The sequence below is a fragment of the Chlorocebus sabaeus genome, chromosome 26 (assembly GCF_047675955.1).
Source record: "Chlorocebus sabaeus isolate Y175 chromosome 26, mChlSab1.0.hap1, whole genome shotgun sequence".
NCBI classification, from domain to species: domain Eukaryota; kingdom Metazoa; phylum Chordata; class Mammalia; order Primates; family Cercopithecidae; genus Chlorocebus; species Chlorocebus sabaeus.
The window spans coordinates 14,911,620-14,935,682 of NC_132929.1; the positions used below are offsets into that span (position 1 = coordinate 14,911,620).

Below are 24,063 nucleotides of genomic sequence, written 5' to 3' on the forward strand. Positions count from 1 at the left end.
CCAAGTTATCTAGAGATAACGAAGGTCTTTATTACCGCTTTTAAATATCAAATGTTGGAATCAATGAAGTAGAATGAGCTCCTTATTACTCACCAGATGGTATGAGGAGTCACGAAAGATAATCAAACAGTCTTTAGTATGACAAACAGTGGGTTTCCCAGCCCCTAAAATAGTCTTTTCTCCATTCTAGATATTAGGGTAAGCATATGATTATTGTCAATGTATAGAGGTAACCAGTGGTGGATTCACATAGAACTATGAAATCAGCAAAGCTGACCTTCAGTGTGTCTCCCATCCTGAATGTATTTTCCAGCTTTATAGTTTCCTTTCAACTTTCATTTTGAGATGCCTTTATTCTAAGGTTTCTCTATAAAATACAGGAGAGTGTTAACGACTGACACATTATTAAAGTCGTTTTGACCTGGTGGAATTTTTCCAAGATGTATGCGTGAAATTCTAGGCACCAGCCATTAGGGGGAGCAGTTGTGGTTTTGTGTGGTGGGCCTTCCCGGTCTGTGGAATCAGAATTTAGTCTTACAGTTTCCTGCAAGTGCGTGGCCTACTTTACCAAAATGTGGAGATGGCTCATTCATTACCTGAAGAAGAACAAGGATGCAACTACTGTTCTTTAATGCTAATATGGAGCGTCACATTGTCATTTGTAGTTAGGAATGACTTTCCCTGATAATAATGTCTGTTAGGTTCTGGCAACATTCTTTCAGACCTGTAAGTCTTAGGTAATAGTTATTGGATAATATTCATAGTTGTCTCCGGCAGTGAATAAGTGGTGAAGGTTAAATTATTCCAAAAATGGATGTGGGCAATATTTAAGAAATTCTGATTTTATGACTTATGTTGCCTTGAAATATAATACTTTAATCATATATTTGTATAATTTTTACTTAAAAGGAACTCAAAATATATTGCAGATGTTATTAAGGCAAGGAGTATAGCACTATAGTAGCTAGGATTTATTGAGTGTTTCCTATGTGCCAGGAGCTTCAAACAATTCTACATCCACATGGCAATCCTAATAAATAGATATTATTTTTCTTTCTTTCTTTCTTTTTTTTAACAAAGTTTCACCCTTGTTTCCCAGGCTGGAGTGCAATGGTGCAATCTGGGCTCACTGCAACCTCCACCTCCCAGTTCAAGTGATTCTCCTGCCTCAGCCTCCCGTGTAGCTGGATTACAGGCACCTGCCACCATGCCCAGCTAATTTTTGTATTTTTAGTAGAGACGTGGTTTCACCATGTTGGCCAGGCTGGTCTCCAACTCCTGACCTCAGGTGATCCGCCTGCCTCGGCCTCCCAAAGTGCTGGGATTACAGGCATGAGCCACCACGCCCGGCCCTATTATTCTTTCTAATTAACCGATGAAGGAACTGAAGTACAGACATATTAAGCAATTTGCCCAAAATCACAGGCAAGAATTTGAACCCTATTAGTCTGACTCCAGAGCTCAGGTCTTAGGAGCACCAAAGGTAACATTACTCATGTTTAAAAGGATAAAATTAGGAATTTGTTGAAAAATATAAGCGGTCAAACTGGGATGGAAAACTAGTTTTGTTGTTCTTTTTTCATTCCTAAGCAAGAACATGTTTTTTACTGCCTATCCCACTGAATTCTAGCCAAAGATTTCTCTGTAATAGAACAATAGAATAACTTTCCAAAATATGGTAAGAATGCAGATAGACTAGCAGTGGTGTAAATTCAGTTTCCCAAGCAGGCAAGGAGGGTGCAGAGGGGTTAATCATGATGAGCCATGTCAAGAGAGGACACTCCCAGATATAGCCTAGGCCATAAGGCCCAAGGCTCTCCTCTTTCTGGAATTCTGCTCTATCTCCTTTTAGCCTGTGAACCCAAAACTGGAAAGTCGCTTGGCTCTGCTTCCTCAGTGTTTGCTCTTGACACAGCAATCCAACGTTACTTACTCTTCATTTACTCTACACCCACCCTATCCATCCTCAACAGACCATGATATCAGACCTTGGTTTTTAATTCCCCTCCCTTTCACTTAGTGCTTTAGGAAAGACATTCTTGACATTGGACCAAACCTCACTATTATTAACTCAGACCTGAGATACTTCTTCTGGTATGTGACATTATTTAGCAGATTTCAAATACTCAAAACTGGATTTTCTTAAACCTCTAATGCGTCAGGATCATAGATATCTTTAAAAATATGGATTCTAAAGAAAACATGTCCTTGAAATAGACATATATTTATGAAATAAGAAACAAAAAGCATTAAATGAGAATATACATTTTATGACAATTATTTGAACTTACACCTGTAATTCTGTGAACTTTTCTGTGTGTTATAGTTTAAAAAAACAAAGTTTACCTTAAAAAGTATACATTCCTGGGGTTTTTCTCCAGGCCTCATGAATCAGCAATTCCTGCATTAGAGTCCAGGACATTTTATTGTTAAACTGTCCTTAGTCATTCAGATAAGCAGTTAGTTTGGGGAACTACCAAAACTCCTAGGACAGCAAATAGTATATTAAGAATTCCAAAGCCAGGAGGATGAGGTTTATTTCACACAAAGAGAATAATTTTGGAAAACACTTAGATCGGGAAAATGTTCATTTTACTCCTACAAAGTCATTGCCACTGCCTGGGTGAACAGACAGAGAATATAAGTGATGCAGGTCCCTATTTTAGTCGAACGAGAGCCACCTTTCTTCTTTCAGCTGCAGCCCATAGCTGTAGAGACAACAGCACAACTGCAGAATGTCACTATCTGAGAGGCCCTTTACCCACATTCTTGTCCTGATGAGTCACTCACTCCTTAAATACAGTAGGTAACCTTTGTGTACTGAATCCCTCTGAAATCATGCAGCGGGTCAACAAAATACAGTGAAAAACAAGCTTTCCCTTCCTCCTTCTGTGGTGGCAATAACTCAGTTGTGGGCTGCAGGAGGTCCTTCCATGTCAAGTGAGCAAGTTATGGGGTTCCTGGTAAAGAGAAGTTGCTTGTTTGGATCAAGTTAGATGGATGTAAATTTTGAAAAGGCCAAACAAATGGGTGATGCTCTCTTGTTCAGCATTTGTACTAAGTTATCTTCACAAAGAGTCATACAAAGGCTTAAAATAAAATCAACCAGTTTCAATTCTTCTAGGCGGGGGAAAAGAAACATCCATTAGGACACCGATCTTTAAGATGCTACCTCCTTCAGAAAAGTGGCAAAATGACCACAAGATGTTTGTGTACTAACTTAATGTGTACTAAACTGAATGTACACTAAACCGAATTCTTGAAATTCCATCCATTTACCCTTTCACCCATTTCCAAAATTGCACTTCCCCAGTCTTTCCACCTAATGAGTGGCTCCATTATTCACCATGATAATTAGGTGGAAAACCTAGGAATCATCCTCGCCTCCTCCCTTTTCTCATGCTCACTAAGCAATCCATGAAACCATTATGATCCCTCACCTGGTGTAGTTGATGCTGTTCTGCACTACCCTGATGTCTCCCTTTAGAACTAAAGTATACATTCCATATGACTTCAGCAGAAGTACTGACCAGAAGACATCAGCCATTCTGTCACTGTCCACCCTAGAGCTGGTTCAACAGGTGTATTAACAGAATAGCCATGGTCACAAGAGTGGAGCCTATGCTTGGGCCCATCAGTATGAAATTTCACTTACCAAAGCTCATTTGCTTATTACTGCCACTAAGTTGTTTTTTGTTTGTTTGTACTTTTGTTTGTTTTTTGAGACACAGTCTTGCTCAGTTGCCCAGGCTGGAGTGCAGTGGCACCATCTTGGCTCACTGCAAGCTCCGCCTCTTAGGTTCATGCCATTCTCCTGCCTCAGCCTCCTGAGTAGCTGTTTCTTATTTCGTAAATATATGTCTATTTCAAGGACATGTTTTCTTTAGAATCCATATTTTTAAAGATATCTACGATTCTGATGCATTAGAGGTTTAATATACTATTTGCTGTCCTAGGAGTTTGGGTACTGGGACTACTGGTGCCTGCCACCACGCCCGGCTAATTTCTTTAGTATTTTTAGTAGAGATGGGGTTTCACCGTGTTAGCCAGGATGGTCTCAATCTCCTGACCTCATGATAAGTTGTTTTTTGTTTGGTTGGTTGTTGCTTTTTGGTTTGATTTTTTTTTCTTTTTTTTTTTTTATGGAGTCTTGCTCTGTTGCCCAGGCTGGAGTGCAGTGGTGTGATCTCAGCAACCTCTGCCTACTGGGCTCAAGCAATTCTCTAGTCTCAGTCTCCTGACTCACTGAGACTATAGGTGTGCACCACCACACCTGGCTAATTTTTGTATTTTCAGTAGAGACCAGGTTTTGTCGTGTTGGCCAGGCTGGTCTCGAAATCCAGAGCCACTAAGTTTTTAATATTTCAGCCATAAAGACCAAACCAGAGTCCCCAGTTTGGTAGCATCCCTAAGTGAGACAAATCACCCACATGCTGGTGAATTAACTACACTGGATCACTTTCATCCTGAAAGAGGTTGGCTTTGCTTGATTGGACTTAACTCATATTCCAGCTAATAGCTCTGCCTTTCCTCCCTGCAGGGCCTCACTGCCAGCACTGTTATTCAAAGGCTTAGAGAGAGTGTGATCCAACAACATGAGAGCCAACATAATGTACTATCGCATAATTATAGATGCATATTGCAATATCATAATTGCAGAATCCACTTTATAGCATCAGAGATTCAGCAGTGACCACATGCTACAGTACCCAGAGACTTCTGGCCTGGCAGTGCTGTGGACTGTCCTTATGAAGGTGCAACTCTGGTGCCAGCTTGCAGATGAAGTACGTACCTTAAATCAATGACCATTACATGATGTTGTATTATCAAAAAAGGAAGAATATATGGATGTGGGAACTGCATAGTAGAAATAAGAGTAACTCTGCTTACCTTCACTCCTAGTGACCCACTTGGGGAATCTGTGCTTCCCATCACTACACTCTAGGTTTTGTGGGTCTGTGTTTCCCAGAGACGGAACACTTCCACCAAGGAACATATGAGTTTTATTAAACTTTATAGTACAACTACCACCCAGTCACCTTGAGCTTCTTGGCCAAGAGAGCAACAGACAAGGAAGGGAATCACTGCCATAGTCGAAGTGAGCCTGTTTGTTAGGAGGTAGGGCTGCTCTATCATGGTGGAGTCAGGGAAGAACACATTTGGCACCCAGTGATCCACAGGGAACCTCTTGGTTCTCCTCTGACCCATTTGACAGTACATGGGCAACCAGAAGGCCACGGTGACCAGAGCTCAGACCCCTTAGGAGTGAGTGTCTGAGTCTGTCCATCACATAAGCTACTGGGCCAGCAGAGGAGTGAGCCAAATGCTGAGAATCTACAATGGGTAGTAAAAAAGGTCAGTGTTAGTTATAGTCAACAGACTAGTTTTTTCCCCTGGAAAAACAGACTAGTAAGAATCCTAGAGCAGCTATTGCCAGATAGGATGAAGAAACAGGAAGCAGCTGGATGCAGATGGCACAGGAGTTGATTGTTGTTGATACCCAAATGCCCACTTAGGTTTGAGCTACTCATTCCCCCAATTGCTGGAAGCATCACTTCCTGATGGTTCGTAACTTAGTCCCTTCTCAGGAATCGACCTTCATCAAAGGGAGCTGCCTCACTCAAGCTTGCACCTCCTTTCCAGGGGCAGCCAATGTCTAATGATTGTTTGATGAGGGGTTACAAAGGCCTGACCACCCATCCCCACTTTTGCCTCCAATTGAGACATCAACTCAACCAGTTTGAATTCTTCCTCTGCCCATTCCTGCCTCCTTCACTCCCTTATACAATCTGTTCCCAAACAAACTTCACAACCATCTGCACTCAAATCTCTCTCACAAAGTCTATTTTCCTTTGAATACAAAAGCTTTACTCCACTCAGCAGCCAGGCTGATCCTCAAATGTAAGTTAGGTAATGTCACTCCAGATCATGGTTTCCCCATCACTCTTAAAATCAAAGGTCCCTCCCAGGACTCACAAGCGTCCGCATCCTCTCCAGCTGCTCTTCTCCCTCCTCACTCCACTCTCTGGCCTTCTGGCTGACCCACCCTTGTCAAGCAGTCTCCCAGCTCAGGGCATGGGTGCTGCCATTCTCTCTGCCTGGAGTGTGCCTCCTCCATTACACAAATGGCTTGCAACCTATCTTTATTCAGGTCTTTGACTAGCTGCCACCTTGATCGGAGGGGCTTCCTTTGTTCACCCTAAGAAAAGTACACTCTGTGCCTACCTGTTTTGTTTTTCTGCATAGCCTTTACCACTACCTCATATTCTCTTATTAATTGCTTGATTGATGAGTTTTTTGTCTTTCTTCCCCCATTATAAAGTAACATCCATGTAAACAAGGACTTTTCCATTTTTCCTGTTCTGTCCACTGCTGTGTCCCTCGTACCCAGACAGAACTACTTATATTAGTGGGCGTTCAGCAAATAGCTACTGAATTACTGAATAAATGTATAAAATAGCAGATGAGTAAACAGTATGTGGTGAGTCCACATATCCAAGTATACAGATTTTCCCAAACAAGAGTAGGACAGTCTAAAGCATGCTGACAATGACCCTCTCACTAGTAGTACACACTCTCACTCCAAACTTGGACTGAATCACATTCATTGGGAGTGGCCCATTGCTGACTCAAATTTTTTAATGGTCCCCACAGGCTAATGAAGAATTCAACTGGTTCAGTAAAAGCACAAAAGTCTTTAATATGTCTGATGCCTTATTTCTGCAAAGTGTTGTGTAGGAAAGGATTGGATTTGGGTGCTTGGGGTTTTGTTTTTGCTTGTTTTTCTTTTTTTTAAATCACAATGCCCATCATATGCCTACACCTAGCAGTCAATAGATAGGACATGGGCCATTTTATCCAAAGTTTCAGCTACCACAGCAACAAGGTAAAGGGCAATGAAAGAGCTCAGATAGGTGCTATGTCACTCAGAGTTCAAGTAAAATTACTGGAAATGGCTCCAGATATGGAAGAAGAGATTTCACACAATGGTGCTTGCACAATCTTTGGAAGGGCTGGAGGAGAAGTTGCTTTATTCAAGGTAGCATCACCATAATTACAGGGCTGAGACTGGGAAGAGCTGCTATGCTGCTTCCACTGTGGCCAGCGCCCCAGCTGTGTGACTGCCATGGGTTGGCCACCTGGCTCTGGAATGTGAATTTCCACCTCTGAAAATGTTCTCCCTCTCCTGACCTTGCCCACTAGCCCCCATAGCATCAGGAGACTCAGCTCCCTTGGGCAGTCCCTACACTGGTAGAATGCCCATTTCATTGGTAGAACTGTATCACATCCGGAACCTAGTTGCACATTAGTCTGTGAAATGTTATTTTTAGTCTTTCAGATACAAATAGGTAAAATAAATGGTAGAAATGGATGTTGGGTGAAATAAGCTTTGTCCAGCAAATGTGCCAATGGTGAGGAACTTCAAATGGGGCCAGTCCCTTCCTTTGCAAGAATTAAGTTTAGTATTGGGATGGTTTTTTTGGACAACAAAAGAAAGCGCCATTAACAGATAATGCATTCTATGTAATTAGTGCTTACTTTATGCTTGGCACCATACAAAGCATTTAATATTCATAATCGCATCTACCACATCTCTATGACTCTATGAAGCCAGTAGTTAGTAATATTATTTCCATTTTACAGATGAGACAATCAAGGCCTAGAAAGTTTCAGAGGTGTGCCAAGGACATACAGAGAGTGAGGAGCAGAGCTGGGATATAAACTCAAGGCCAAAGCTTTCACCACTAGGCCACTTCACCCCACCTCCAGCTTAAACCATGTATCATCATAGAAAGCTCTTCACTACCTCACTCACTCTCTCTCTCTCTCTCTCCCTCTCTCTCTCTAGCTCTCCTGCTTTCTTGCTTTCTCACTCTCACCTTCATTCTTGCTTCCAGTATATAATGCCTTATATGATGCATGTATCCATACATTTATATATTCATTGTCATCAAGGGACTCTAAAACTCATACATACCATGTTTCAGCACTCTAAAACTATCAGTTCATTTCCAAACATAGCTGCATAAAGAAGGTTTGAAAACTTCTCTGAGAAATGGCACAACTCTTTGGATAATAGAAGTGGGATGGTGGGGAAATACCAGTGTCCCTAGTAAGAAAACTTAAAAGACATTTCAAAATTCTCTTAGTCATGCATCAAGGAGTCTTGAGAAAGACCAGTCACCCCAGCTATTTTTGTTGCTGAGAAAATTTAAACACTTCTATATTTGTTTTGTGGTTTCCTAGGTTATCTTTTCCAGAGGTCATTCTGGATTGTAATTAAGTGAGAAGCAAGAGGGGGTTGGGAAGCATAGATGAAGTAGAATGGCAAGCACATCATCTCCCTGCTGAGAACCCCCTGCATAGTCTTAGAAAGCAAGGTAGAAGGGCCTGGCATTGTTGAATTGAAGTCTACTTAGTATAGGCTCTTCTGTGCAACCCTCTAATTTAGTTCTCACAAAAATCCTGTCAAATAGAAAGTACTGACTCTGATGATGAGTAGACTAAGCCAAGGTTTAGTAACTGGTCCACCCTCACACTGACAGTAGGCCACAGGGCAAGGATTCAAACCCACGTCTCTGGGTTCTTCTTGCCAAATCACCTATGCCCCACTACCTAGATTCTAGAGTTTACTTTGCTGAGATTGTCATTTCTGGTTTATTAGACTTTCAATTTTAAAATAGCCTGAACCAATTATTGTTATATATTTGTGTGAACCTTGCTCAGAATAAAGTTCAGTATCACCAGTGAAGTTGGATCAATGTTGGGGGTCGTGTTTCCCAGAGGAGGAACATTTCTTCCAGGGGAGAGACACAGCAAGAGTTTTCTCTCACCCAGTCACTCAGGTTCCTTGGCCAAGGGACCGGCAGGCAAAAAAAGGAATCCCCACCCTAGTAGGGTAAATGAACTTGATCATAAGGAGGAGATGGTGATGCCCCACCACAGTGGAGTCGGGGGAGAATACATTTGGCACTTGGATGATCCACAGGGCATCTCTTGTTTCTCCTTTGCAATTTTGACAGTATTTGGACGATGACAGCATAGGGGCATGGTGACCAGGGTCTAACAGTCTATTGCTGAAGAAAAACTTTATAGGATTATGAGGAATTAGCAGCAGTTAGAACAAACTATGGGCACAAGAAAGTGCCACAGGAAGGGACAAGGTACACAGGACAATTGTCAACTTAGAAATGTTTTCTTCTGATTGTGGCAGCCTTTGAGGATTTATGCTGAGGTCATCAGCATAAACCTTGGTCCCACTTGCTAATTTTAGTCATAAAGATGAAAGGAGGCTATAAAATCAGAATTGTTTCTGGACACTTCTGGAGCTTGCTATACATGTCCTTTCGATCTGCTTCAAAAACTAAAGGCATCAAGATGTCATGAGTAGGTCGGTGGCCTGTGGCCTGTGCTTTCAGATCACTTGAACTCCCCACACCTGAATATGGTCCACACCTTCCTCACATTTAGATTCAGTCACCTACTATGAGAACTTGAAAAGCAGCTTAGGATTTCATTTACATCTAACAAGTAGTCTTTCTTGACTGTTAAGGTTAACTGAGGGACCATGTGAAGCCAAACCTTCCCTCAAATGCCTTTTCTATATGTTTCTCAATAAGCTAAGCTTACATTTTTTTAAAAAATGAATGAATGGTAAATGATTAAATGATGACTTGCTTTCTCATATGCAGCCAAGAATACAATTCCTCAAGTCTCTGAGTGATATAACAAGGGGGAGGGGAGAACACTGTTTCCAAAGGTCCTCTATTGAATATTTAATGGATTTATTCATTCAATCATTATTTTTTTCATTCGTTTGAAAAAAAATCTATTTTCCAGGCATCGTGCTACAGGCTAGGGATCAAATGCAAATATCATATAGTTGTATCCCTGAGAAATTTCAAACTCAGTGAAGGAGTCAGGTAATTTAATGTTTGTAGCATAAGTGCTTTAGCAGAAGAAGACATGAAATTCTAATTTCTGAATAGTATGGAGGATGAGGATTGGAGAAGGCAAAAGACAGAAGGCAGTATTTGAAGTAGACAACATATAATAAACAGGTGATTGCTAGGTAAGGAAGAAGGGCATTCCAAGAGAAGATGTCAAGCATCAAAGTTGTGGCTGGAGAGTAGCTAGAAGTCCAGTAAGGTTAGAGCAGAGGGGTCATGAGTATGGAAGAGTGGCTGAGGGCGAAGATAGAGAACTATGTGGGGTCACTGCATGAGGGGCCTTGACTACCAGTTTAAGTGTATACTGTTGATATTTGACAGGTGACAGGGATTCATAGGTGTTCTAAGCAGCAGAGTAATCGACAGTATATGCGCTCTTGCCTTCTGCATTGCTAACCTTTAGTGGCTCTCTCCTACCATGCCGGCTTCACTGCTCCTTTACTACTCATGTTCTTCCTGATGTAGCCTCATTATGGGTACTGCCCAAGGTTTACTCTCTCTTACTTCTTTCTCTCTTTTTCCTGATGAATAATTCCTGCTTCCTAATCCACCTATCAGCTCTCTCAAATCCTTACCATCTGTCTGCATTTTTTTTTTTTTTTTTTTTTTGGCAGGGGGACAGAGCATCACTTTTGTTGCCCAGGCTGGAGTGCAGAGGCATGTTCTCGGCTCACCACAACCTCCACCTCCTGGGTCCAAGTGATTCTTCTCCCTCAGTCTCCTGAGTAGCTAGGATTATAGGCACATGTCACCATGCCCAGCTAATTTTGTATTTTCAGTAGAGACCGGGTTTCTCCGTGTTGGTCAGGCTGGTCTCAAACTCCCCACCTCAGGTGATCTGCCCACCTGGGCCTTCCAAAGTGCTGAGATTACAGGCATGAGCCGCCATGCCCGGCTTTGTGTATCTTTTACTCATTTTCAGTCTATTTTCCTCATGACATATATGTCATCACCACTGGAATGTGTGATGGCTTTCGGATGCATCAGCTTGGCTAGGCTGAACACATTTCCCCGACTTTCCTTTCTAGTGTGTTTCTAGTTAGAGTTAGGCTACAAGAAACATTTTCTTTTGAGAGTTAGAGTGCAGGAGGGAGGCAGTGGTGAAGACATGCACCTTCTACCAGTGACTCAATCAAACTATAGTTTGAATTCTCCAGTAAGAGGAGATGTAAATAAAGCCCCAAATCAGTTGATTTTGAGTTCATCAAAAGAGAGATTATCCTTGGGTTTTGCACTTAATTAGCCATGAAAATCAGAGACACCACTAGGCCTGCACCCCTGGACTCCCTTCTTTTTGTGGACTTCAAGCCTCAGCTGGAGCTCATGGGGTCCTGCCTGCTTGTGATCATCTCTTCCTGATGCCTGCTCTGTAGACTTCAGGCTTACCTAGCCAGACCTCACAATTGTGTGAGCTAATCTTACATAATAAGTAAATCCATATCTATGTTTATATAATGTGCATATGCATATAAAATATTTATACATATGTATGTATACATGTGTTAAAATATATAGATGTGACATATTGAGAGCGAGCTCCCACCAGTTCTATTTCTCTGATTGAACCCCAACTGACATAGAATATTCTACTCTCACTTTCAATTCAATTATGCAGAATAAACTCATTATCCTTTTCCTCATTCTACACCAAAACCAACTCCCTTTTTCATATAATTCATCATACAATCTTTTCCAGAATTTGAAAAAGAGACACCTCTTTCTTCTCATCTATAGTATCCAGTAATCCCTAATTTCACACAGTTTTCCTTCAAGGTCTCTCTCTTCTATTCCAAACCAGGCTCTCCTTTTCTCATGCTATGATGATTTTCCTTCTTCCTAAAGCTTTTCCGTGTCTCAATTCTCATCCTCTTTTAATGCAGTGTCTATGGAAAGACCTTTTTACACCTCCCTACATACTGCTCTATTTAAAATGATATACTATTGCTACAAGTTAAAATCTTTAGTTGTTTTTGTCTGTTAAGATAACATTTAAGGCTTAACAAAATATTATCTCACAACTAATATAGTTAGAATAGTAGTCATAATACCGAAAGCACTTCTATGTAAGGCACTCTGAGAAGTGATTTTTACAAGTTATCTTCTTTAATTCTCACTATAATCCCATGAGATGGGTACGATTATCCCCAGTTTATAAGTGACAACACTGAGGCAGAGAGAGGTTAATTCATTCCCCAATTTATACATCCAGTAAGTGGTGTATCTGGGATTTGAGTCTGAGCCATCTGATCCGAGAGCCCACCACTCTCATGATTCCTGATTTGAATTCCACACTCTCAACTGACCTGGACTCTCACTGTTCTTGAATATAATTCTCATTTTCTTACCTGCTTATGTAATTTCTCTCTCAAGGGACATACTTCCTCCCTGCTCTCTCACTTTCCAACACCTGGGCTGGATTCAAGTCCTGCCTTCATTCACCCATATCATAAGCCATGAACATTTCTCTCTTCTCATGACCTGCTGCATTTACTGTTGTTTAACTGGTTGATTTGAATACCTCAACTCTCCACTTAGTCTGTACAGCACCATGTTTCCATTACTTTTATACAGTTAAGAAACGCCCTCTCCCACAAATACATATGTTATTAGTGCAGTTTTGAAGGAAGAAACAAACACACATAAACACTGTTATCTCTGGAACATGAACGTCAGATTTTTCAGATATATACCAGATAATTTGGGTTTCACTTCCTCAAGACAAGGTAAAAGCAGCATCCATTCTTTTAATTCAATGGTATCTAACCATGTGTGTTCTGACTAATTTGATAGGTTTATGGAAGTGCTGAAGGTGAAAATACAAAAATTCCCTAAGTGTGGCAGACTTATTAGCGGGGTCCTTGCTGAACAATTTCATAGTCTTCACCCTTCAAAAGTCATTTCAATCCAAACAGGTTTGGGGGTATATTCGTGACCTTTTCATGGCGTTTTACATTCCTGTGTGTGGGTCTCATTGAGTTTCGATAAGAATTGTGTAGAGAGGAAAAGGAACATTGTCCCTGCCAGAAAAAGTTGGGATAGATTTATTCTAGCACATTGGTATAATAATCCAACTTTTTACAAGTGTTAGTTGACTGAATATTGTTTCTACTGGTTCTTTGTACATCCTTCTATTATTTATCAAAATACCATTGGTTGTTTACACCTCTCTCTTTGAAGGACCATGTGTCTTTACTTTATTTATTTATTTTTAAGACAAGGTCTCACTCTGTTGCCCAGGCTGAAGTGCAGTAGTGCAATCACGGCTCACTGCAGCCTCAAACTCCTGTGCTTAAGCAGTCCTTCCACCTTAGCTTCATGAGTAACTGGGACTACAGGTGTGTGGCATCATGCCCAGCTAATTTTTTTATTTTCTGTAGAGATGGTGGTCTCACTATGTTGCCAAGGCTGGTCCCAAATTCTGAGCCTCAAGGGATCTTTCCACCTTGGCCTCCCCAAGTGCTGGGATTATATGCATGAACCACCATGCCTGGCCAGAACCATATGTGTTAATAATTTTTTTTTAATGTCTAGCACCCTCCCTCTAAAATGATTGCCAAGTAAATTAAAGGGGAAGAAAAAGAACTGTTTGATTACATGTTCTATGAAAGCATAGTAATCACTGATTTACAAGGTCAAGATGTGAGTTTTTTCCTCACTCTTTTTATAATTCCTCAATGACAGGTATTCCCTCGTACCACTCAGTGAGAAATGTTCTTTTGATTTGAGTAATATAAAAGAGATCCTTGTGGTGAAGGAACTGTCCTGTATCTTGACTCAGGTGGTAGATACACAAACCTATACATGCGATGGAATTACATAGGAGTAAATGTATATACACATGAGTATGAGTATAGGTAAACTAGGTAAGTCTGAATATCTAGATAAGATCTATGGGTTGTGTCAATGCCAATATCCTGGTTGATATTTAATTGTGGTTTTGCACAGGGAACTTTTGCGAGATGGGGAAAACTAGGTAAAGGGAATGTAGAAATTCTTTATATTATTTCTTACAATTGCTTGTGAATCTACAATTATCTCAAAATGAAACCTTTAAAATAAAAGGACGATTTCTTTACTTACAAGAGGTTTCATAATGCCTTGGGATTGTGAGACAATTGACCTGAAGGGTGATTAATCCATGACACTGTTAACCCTTCAAAATCTCTTTTGGATATACAACTTAAAAGATTTCCCGAAACCCAAAGTGACGCAGAGAAAAAGATATGATAAAATGGCCCTTGGCTGAAATTTGCCTTGGAGCTACTTTCTGCTTTCTCTCCTCTAATATTTGCAGTGGTGTTGTCGCATACCATGAGGAAAGTCGGATAGCAGGACCTTCAAACATATTTCTGCATTCATTTTTTATAAGGCTATAGAGATATTACTGAAGTTTCCCTTTGTCTGTCAATGAATAAGAAATATGTTTCCAAATCAGATGCTAAAATTCCAGGAGAATGTTTGATTCATGGTGGTATTGGTTCACTTCTCTGTATAGTAATAATAATATAATAGTAATAGTACTAATAGTTGTTGTTTGTGTGGTTAATGTTGTGACTGCACTAGGGGCTTTCCACAGTCCAGAACCTGGTCAAAACATTTGCTATTCAAATAAACTATTTTCCTGTGAATTGTCTTCATTACCATGGAAACGCTATTGCAGCCCCTCTGAATTGGGAATGGCTGGCATAGGAGCAGCCCCGGGAGGGTAAGGTCAGGACCATGCAGATGTGACTGCTGCTCTGCTTGCCCCGCAGTGATAAGGGCACGGCTGTGGGAAACCAGAGCATCTGCTGTGAGTCACCAAGTGCAAACAGGATGATAACAGAGTTAGGCTCGGAAAAAAACATCCCTTCTGAGACACAGAAGGCAGCACACCACAGAACACTGGCTCCTTTCTACAGAAAAAGGAAACCAAGCAATGTTCCTTCAGCAAGGTTGGCCTGTGCTTATGTGTCTGTTTCCTTCTGTCGGGTCTAGTGGGTCCCTATCAAAGCAGAAGTCCTTTCCTCTGAATTTGAGCTGACTTGAAGATAGGCTGGATGCCACTTACAGCATCTGCAGAGACTCCAGAAAGAGACTCCCTTCCTTTCCCTATAGCACTCCATATATGGCTAAGGCATCCAGCCTTAAGGGATTGTGGTTCAGATCAGATGCTGGGTTTCCTGGAATGGACACTGGCCATCGTTACTCATGAATCAAGCCTTCCTCTCTTAAGGGTGCTGGTCTTTTTTATATATAGATTGTTTAACTGGGGCTACGTTTATCCCCTAGGGAAGAAGAGTTGCATATAGAGCAGTAAGGATTTTTCCTGAATTGACCCCTAACTTATTAAGCTTTGGAGCAATCTATTTTTCATGGCTTAAATTTATAAAATTTATACATACATACATACATATAGACACACGTGTGTGTATATATATAATACATATATCCATATATTTTAATACTACTTTTTCCTTCCCTACTACATTCCTAACATTTTTCTCCTCTTTTCAATTTAATTCAATGACATATCCTACTGGCTTCTCTTTATCTCCTTTCTTCTGTATCATTCACATTTGTTCACCCTCTGGCTTATGTATTACTACATTCAAATTTCTTACTAACAGATTGTAAAATACTTTCAGTCACATTTGCTTGCATACCTTCACTCTCACGCAACTTCTCTTTCACACACACACACACAATCACACATACACACTCACACGTACTCTCCAGATCCCAGTCTGCTCTTGGTTCCTTGGGCTGGCCTTGACAGTCTCCAGCTAGTGTAGCCACTGAGTCTTTGCTACCAATAGCCAAAGGTGTAAAACAAAAGTGGGCTGGGGCCAGATGGAACTAGACAGTCGTGGAGCGAGTTGGCAGAACACCAAGGGGAAAGATGGTTCTAAAACCTCTTCAGCTGGGGTTGAGAAGTGCTGGGGCAGCAGGAGAGAGTGGGAAAGCCTGACCTGGCAATCAGGACACGGAAAGCCACAGTCAAGGTGTGGGTGGGTGGGTGGATGGCAGGGATGCACAGAGGTATTGGAGTTGAAAAGAAGCTGAAGTAAGAAAAGTTAGAAATGATCATCAATTGATTACTTATTACCAATTAGGCACTGGGCTCTACATTTTCAGATATTTATTGTTTACTTTTTACTGCAAACATCTGAAGGAGATGATCATTATTCTGCAGATGAGGTTCAAAGAGACAATATTTAACCAGCTCTGTATAGAGAAAGTAGAGGATTTGGGTGCTCTCCTGCTTGGAGCAGTGGTTTGAATATATTTGTTTTCATTTAGGATACTCTTGCTCTCATTCACATATTACGGGCTGGCGATGGTGAGAAAGGGGAAGCGCTGTGTGTTGGCATTGGGAGATGGTATTTAGCTTCAGGAGCAGCTGCCCAGGCCTCTGAAGAACAGACACTGGAAACCAGAGGCACAGCACATACCCCTACTTCTTAAGCAAGGATGGCTCATTTTTGCCCTGCCTTTCGCATACATACTTCCCAAAGGCCAAAGCACTGCTTTAAAAAACAAATAAATGAAAACAAAAGACTTTGAGACAAGGTTTTATTCCATGCTTAGTCCTGACTTCTAGAGGTTGCCATGACCCCACGGTTGGAATTGGGACGTGCGGAATGGCACTGAGACGGTAATATGAAGGAAAGGGTGGGTTAATGTCTATGTTCCTGTGGTAAAGAAGATACAAACACTGCATTGAAGCTATCATTAGCAAAACTCCAACTCAATCAGTAGAAACTTACATTTGCCCATATGATGTCAAGTAATTGACTCAAATTGTTATACACTTATTCTATGACACCATTAACCACTTAAACAATGAAAACCATTGTTCTTGTATCAAAAATAACTCTGCAGACTGGGTGTGGTGGCCCATGCCTGTAATCCCAGCTCTTTGGGAGGCTGAGATTGGAAAAGGACCCAAGCCCAGGAGTTCAAGACCAACCTGGGCGACAAAGCAAGACCCTCATCTCAACAAATAAAAAGTTAGCTGGCATGATGGCATGTACCTGTGTCCTAACTACTTGGTAAGCTGAGGCAGGAGAATTGCTGGAACCCAGGAATTCAAGGATGCAGTGAGCTATGATGGTACCACTGCACTCCAGCTTGGGCAAAACAGTGAGATCTTGTCTCTAAACAAACAAGCAGATGAAATCTCCATGATGAAGAAGTGATATGGTTTTGATCTGTGTTCCCACCCAAATCTCACGGAATTGTAATTCTCAGCACTGAAGCTGGGACCTGGTGGGAGGTGACTGAATCATGGGGAAGATTTCTCGTGGCTTAACACTAGCCCCCTTGGTACTGTTGTGGTGATAGTGAGTTCTCCCCTTCCTTCCTCCTGCTCTACCAGCCATGTAAGATGTATCTACTCCCCCTTCACTTTCCACCATGATTATAAGTTTCCTGAGGCCTCCCCAGAAGCAGAAGCTACTATACTTCCTGTACAGCCTGTGGAATTGTGAGCCAGTTAGATCTCTTTTTATTATAAGTTACCCAGCTTCAGGTATTTCTTTATAGTAGTGCGAGAATGGACTTTGAACTGGATGCAGCAGCTGGATAGAGCTTTGTGCTGTCTCCCTTGAGGCAAGAATGAGTGTGTTTTATGTATAGGAAGAGTTGGCGTTTGGTGAACGAGAAGAACTGACTGTGTAAGAGACTGCTTTGTGTCTGCCAAAATGGTCCTTTTCTTTGAGGGCCCACAGGTAGGCTACAACTGAATTCTAATTAATGGAATTGTGACCATCAAGCACTTTCCCTTCCAGCATGACAAAGATGAACACTGTGACCTTGGAGGTCATGTATCAAAGTGGGGCAGGTCACAAGATGGAAAGAGCCAAGGTCTCAAGTCACTATCTGAAAAAGAGCCTTCCATCAATTGAAAACTCTTATTTTTTATTTCATTTGAGTGAAATATTAACTTCTATCATATTTGAGCCATTTTTTATAGTGGCTACATCTGTATGTTTTATGTCAGACAGATAAATATAGAAACTAGGCTCTCAAGTATCATATGAGTACTGGAAATTAGAAGTGTACAGAAGGCAGACTATCAATGACATATCTAACTAGTTTTATGGATTTCTATTCTCATCCAGATGAGTGATCCTACCTTATCTGGGATCCAGCTCAGGAGATTGTTACTTAAGGCTTTGGAGCATTCATTGCTGCTTTCTATATTCTTGTGCTTATGGATATTGGCCTGCTTTGAACACACAGAAATAGAAAAATGTGATCAAAACTCCTCTAGGATGCACAGCTTGCCCCCCTTAGGAAATCACAGCTCTTGGAGGCCGTAGCCAGTTCAGCAGCTGTGATCTGCTGTGTTCCTGGGCCACATATGTTGAAGAGATGCTGTCCCCAGTAGGCCTCAGACTGAAAAACAAATGCAAATTTGTTCTGCATTTTTATAAAATGCTCCTCTCTTCCACATTTTTTTTTTCAAGTTGAGGCCTCCTGGGAAGGAAATGGGCAAAGGACCCACTTCTGCCTAGACTAGACTAGAGCTGTCCAGAACAAATGCAAAGTAAGCCACGCATGCAGTCTTAAATTTCATAGTAACATTTAAAAAGTGAATAGGTGAAATTAATTTTAATAACATATATTTAACCCAGTGTATTCGAAATATTATCATTTCTACATGTAATCAATATATTCCGAATGAGAAATTTTTACCTTTCATACGAAGCCTTTGAAATCCAAAGTGTCTTTTACCCTAAAGCGCATTTCAGTTCAAAACAACCACATTTCTAGTGCTCAACAGATGCATGTGTTATGTGGCTGCTGTATTGGATGGCGCAGGCCTAGATGTCTGCTCTTTTCTGGGGTCAGTAGCACATTCCTCTAGATTATTGCTGCCCAGAGTTTGTGAATTTTTTTTTTAATGGCATCTGCTGCTCTAAGAGGAATGATCGTTAATCACAGCACATGTTGTGAGCTAAAAAGAAAGAAAATTTCCTCTAGGGATTTACATTTTTCTCTAGAGATTCTCACGCTCTCGGGCATCATCGGAATGAAACAACCAAAATCCGTGAGTTAGCCCATCTTCACTATCTTCACCATATTCTCAAGCTATTTCTTCCTTCAGATTTCCATTTGAATTGGAAAATAACTCTCTCTCCGTGTCGCTCTCCTTCTGAGGATGTGTGTAGTATGTGTGTGTGTGTGTGTGTGTGTGCATGTGGGTGGGTGTGTGACTTTTCTGGACATTTTTAATGCAATTTCTGCAAGGAAGTTGGGAGGCTAGCACAGCATGGTTAGACAATATTTGGTATCAAATATTCTAGCTATGCCCACCTAACTGCTATGTGGCTTCAGGCAACTTTTCTGAGTATCTGTTCTTTCAGCTCTAAACTGGGGAAACTGACATCATTTTGCAAGAATTTAGTGAGGAATGACATGTGACGTATCCATGATGGGCCTGGTAAAATGCATGTCACAGATCATAAAGGATCTTATGTGATATACAAAGGAGTTTCAATTTTATCTTGCAGGCAACAGGAAGCCAGTGAAGACTACGAATGAAAGATGATTTGATCATATTTTCCATTTATAAGGTATTTCTTGCTGGGAAGAAAACTGAATATTTTTTTTTTCTTATAGTCAAGCTTTGTCCCAGAAAAAAAGTGTTTGCTTCCAAATCTTTCAAATCTTTTCTTTGCATAGAAAAGGAAGGAATCTTGGCTAAGCTTTAAACTGGATTTTTCTGTATACCCAGAGGTATCTTTGAATGAATAGATTTAACATCCCATTAGACACTTCTGCCTCTTGCATTTAGTAATTTGAACTTTCCTTAGGAAGATACACACAATAATATTACAGGCAAGATGTAGAAAATAATTTATTACTACCTCACTGGGTTTTGATATATCATCCTGGGCCTCTTTAATGATACACATTATGACCCTCAGACCAGATAGTTCTAGACTAGATGATTCTAATTCCCTTGTCATCCTAGTCTCTCTAGGAATCAGTGGAGATTAAATTGAAAGATAATTGAAAAAAATCAAAATTGATAACTGAAAGACAACAATCGAATGGATTCATTTTCAGAACGACTGTGTAAGGACAGTGCCAGCTGAAATTTTCACTTGTATTTCAGCAAAAATCACAATAATTGAGCATGTTTCCTCATTTGGGGGAGCTTTTTCTTTTTAACATCTTAACCTTAGAGAAACTACCATCTTCAATGGCAAACATCATAAAGCACTGGGGGAATCTGACTCTGGATCTACTCTACACTACTTTTCCCATGCCTAAAACTGAGAATATAAAAATTCTACTCTATTTATTGACCTTTATAGGTACAGAGTGTATGTGAATCTAGGGGAGAACATAAAATATAATAATGTCACTCAATTTGACTATAGCTGGTGAGACAGCCCTCATTCAGCAAACTTTTATAGACTAATGAAGAACCTGGTGCATAATGATGAATATGAGTATACAAGGTATAGCATTTATACCTTGTGTGCTTAAACCAACTCGGTAAATGTAATTGAATCTTAGAAAACATTATTCAAATCTGAAGTGTCTGTCCATAGAAAACAATGAACCCCAGCCAAGATGGATGAGGGCCAAGATGGCAACAGTAATTTTAACCGTACAAACTGAGATTAAGTATGCAAAAGAAATTTGAAAGTATAAAGTATTATTTCAATTTGAGGAGTGATTATTAAATAACTCCTTTAATGACAGTACCTTGCAATGAATGCTTCCTTTTGGGAGAAGATATGAATCATCTGACCTTTCACATAGTAAACTTTAGCAGAATCTCAGAGTTGGCCAGATCTGAGAAGCCACAGCCCATCATAAAATTCTATCATTTGTCTTATAACAATAAAGACTCTTCCTCTATTCTTTTTAGTCAATCAGATATATATATACACACATATATATACTTTATATATATATATATATACTTAACGCCTCAGAACTCGAACTCTTTAAGAAACTGAGATAACTCATTCTACTGTAGTTTATCCTTAAAAAATAACTTGATATTGTTCCAAGAACAGAAGTTTTTTTGTACTAAAAGAGATAGTTTACAGAAAACAATGATTTTGCTTGCCAACATTGTGCGCAAGGAATTTGTTGTTTATGACCAGTAAAGGCTTATGAAATGTCTAAACGTACTTTCTGAAAATAGGATTTCTGGTGGAGTCATCATGCTGTCTTGACTCCCAAAACTTCTTCCCAATGTGTATATAATTCATATTCATGCAAACCAATCCCAGGCCTCTTCGCCTAGAGCCTAAAAGAAATTATTCTGGATCTAAAATAATCTGGGTTTATTCAAAATGGAAATTACTAAAAACATCTTTGCATAATGATGCCTATTGCCAATAATTAATTCATTAAAACTCTAAATTTCTATGTACAAGATGCTATCCTTGACACCAAAAATTCATACCACACACATATGTAACATATTAGATGAATAAGATATTAATCATATATTTAATTATATAATATATAACTACACACACACACACACACATATGTCTTCCAAGCCATTTCATCCTAGCTAAGGGATAAAAACAGAGAAACAATAGTTATACACTAGTATTCCCATGGTGCTGACCCCTAACAGTTTTGTAGGAGCTCCAAACCCCTCTCAAACTCCTCCCAGACTATTCTAGGAGTCCTAAAGAATGCCTCACATGTGCTTTGTGCACTGAGCGTCTGGGCTGCCATGCAATGTCTCTTCTTCTCTCCAGATCCAAGCCACAGAGCTAGAGCTCTCTATCTCCATCTGTGCCTAAGACCTCGACAGAGGCTGCCAGTGCTCAGTGTTGGGGAAGGCACCTGCAGATTCTCGCACTCATGTTACCAAAACCTGGAACTCTCAATATCCTTAAGAGATTTCAGAAAAACAACCTTTTTGGTTTTAGAGTGCTCTTGTTTTTTAAGCCAGATTTATTCTAAGCAAAAGCCTAGAGGGGCTGAAAGTCTGGTAGTTCATTACAGTGTTCAGGATTATCCACAGCTCTTGTCATTGAAATTGGTGTATCTTAGTTTCCTCTTCTCATAGAGCAAGTTCTGTCCTGAGGGAATTCTTGGTCACTGAAGCACAGACAGCTGAAGAGCTTATGCCATTAGTCTCCAGGGAGGCCTGATTTCTAAGGAAAGCACAGCTCAGGCTCAAGTTTGGGCCTCATTAACAGTACAACTCTACCTGCCTTCAAAGGTCATACGTTCTAGGTGTGATAGACACACAGGCTGACCATTTATTCCAATGTACTGTACTGAGAGATATAGTGGAAGAATATTTTAAGAGATATTTAGCCAAATTTGAAAATTCTCAATGGACCTTCTGAGAGATATGATGCCCAATTTAAGGCTTGAACATGAACACAGTATATGTTTTTTCTATTTTCTGTGGTGCCAAATTCTCCCCTCCCAATCAAGATAAATTAGAGAAATGTGAGAAATTAAAATAGAGCCCCAGAGTCACTGGGCTCCAGTTTTTGGAAATGGGAGGCATAGAATGGCCTGAGAAAGGCTCACTTTAGAACAAACTTCTAGTTTCTGCTGTGGAGACAATGACCTTAACCCTTTAGCTGAACAGTCCAGACTTCTGTTGAAATACAGGGACCTCGCTGGGTCCCCAGAACACTGTGTTGAGACGGATGCTCACACAATGTGTGGGGCTTGGTTAGCAGGGCCTCTGTGGGTGAAGAGCAAGAAGAAGCAACAGGAATGCCATGTAGTTTCTCACCCTACCTAATTTCTGCATAAACCTCAAGCCACATATTTTCTGTAAGATATATTAGCCAAGTTTGTCTCTACTCATACTATTTCCCCAAGAATCAACTCAAGCGTTGACTCTACAGTTAGCAATGAATTCGCAGCCCAAGTGGTTTTATTTTTGAAATGTGAGAATCCTTTATAGTTTTCTAAACTATAAAAGAAATATATGGCCTGAATGAGATAATTACTTATATTTTTCTTGAGCTGATACTTATTTTGGAGTTTAGCTAATTAAAAATATAATATGACCCATTGAAATGTAGCTAAATTTTTAATCATAAAACCATTGACTACTTTCATATTTTCCCATAGGCAATTCTAAAGTGAGTCTTCTCAAACATTTTGCCTGCCAGGAGCGTTAGACTGAGTGTCAGTTCCAACCACACAGGGTTGAGGAGAAGTGCTTTACTGAGGTGTGGAACACAGCCTCAGGATAGGCATTAAGACATGGCACTATCTCCAAAACTCCATATGAAACGCTTTGTGGAGCAGACTCTTCAGAGGCAAAATTATGAAGCCTCGAAAGCAGAAAATGAGGCATCTCTCTTTAGACATCCCCAAACCAAGCTTTGCCCGGTGTCCATTAAGGTTCTGATTCTTGTTTTTTAACCCTTTTTCAATCACATGGACACAAACACATAGACGTGCACATTTACACTCAAAAAGAACCTGGCAGAGCAGTGAGCAGTGTCTGGTCTCTGCTTTTCTGTTAGAAAAAGCCTTATACACATGAAAACAGTATGAAGCTTCCTCAAAAAATTAAAAACAGAACTACGATTTGATCTAGAAACCCCACTTCTGGATAGATATCCAAAAGAATTAAAATCAAGATCTGAAAGAGATGTTAGCACTGCCATGTTTACTGCCACATTATTTGCAATAGCCAAGATATGGAAACAAACTAAGTGTCCTTTGATCAGTGAATAAAGAAAAATGTGGTATATACAGTAGAATTCTCTCCAGCCTTGAAAAGAAAGAAATCCTGCTATTTGTGACAACATGGATAAACCTTGAGGACATCAGGCTAAGCGAAATAAGCCATGCATAGAAAGACAAATACTGAATAATCCCATTGATAGGTAGAATCTAAAAAAGTTGAACCCAGGAGCGGAGAGTAGGACAGTGATTGCCAGGGGCTAGAGGTTGGGGGGAAAGCAGGAATGTCAGTCCAAAAGCACAAACTTTCAATTATAGGATGAATAAGGTCTGGGGATCTAATGTGCAGCATGGCGACTATAGTTAAGACTCTATTGCACACTTGAAATTTGCTAAGAGCAGACCTTATTTTTTTCTCACCACAAAAAACCTAGTTATATGAGGTGATGAATGTGTTAATTATGTGGTCATCGTTTTA

General features: G+C 40.3%; 1 long non-coding RNA gene across 2 annotated transcripts in view; it reads left to right on the plus strand.

Annotated features, from left to right (window-relative positions):
- Positions 1 to 14,806: 14,806 nt before the first annotated feature.
- Positions 14,807 to 24,063, plus strand: part of LOC103245856 (uncharacterized) — a 45,899-nt gene continuing 36,642 nt past the window's right edge. For both annotated transcript variants that reach the window (XR_502089.3, XR_012091351.1), the window contains exons 1-2: positions 14,807 to 14,884; positions 19,451 to 19,513. This is a non-coding gene — a long non-coding RNA (uncharacterized lncRNA). The remainder of the gene's footprint in view (positions 14,885 to 19,450; positions 19,514 to 24,063) is intronic.